Source organism: Bison bison, unplaced genomic scaffold, assembly GCF_000754665.1.
Source record: "Bison bison bison isolate TAMUID 2011002044 unplaced genomic scaffold, Bison_UMD1.0 scf7180017864270, whole genome shotgun sequence".
NCBI lineage: Eukaryota > Metazoa > Chordata > Mammalia > Artiodactyla > Bovidae > Bison > Bison bison.
The window spans coordinates 9,713,488-9,713,835 of record NW_011494842.1 but is presented as its reverse complement, the minus strand read 5'-3'; positions in this window follow the sequence as shown (position 1 = coordinate 9,713,835).

Below are 348 nucleotides of genomic sequence, written 5' to 3'. Positions count from 1 at the left end.
GAGAGCCGCGGGCGCCCTGGTTCTTCCCCTTCGATCCCCCGCTTCGGTCCCGCCCCCCAAAAGTGCAAAACATTTTACAAAGTGTGCAGTGCCCCGCGGGCTAGGTTGGAGTCCCCGGGGCGAACGGCCGTGCTTGTCCAGCGAGAGGACTGGGATCCGTGCACCCGGCTCGGTCTGGGTGTGCGAGAGCTGGCGGAGAGCGAGTGCAAGCGCGCTGCAGAGCCCGCGCCGAAACCCACGTCCCTTCGCCACTGTCCTCGGGATAGATGGATCCATTTCTGCTTTCTGACATTTTCCTGCTGGGGGGATGGGGGGGCGGAGAGAGGGAGAGAAGGGGGGAAGGGCAGA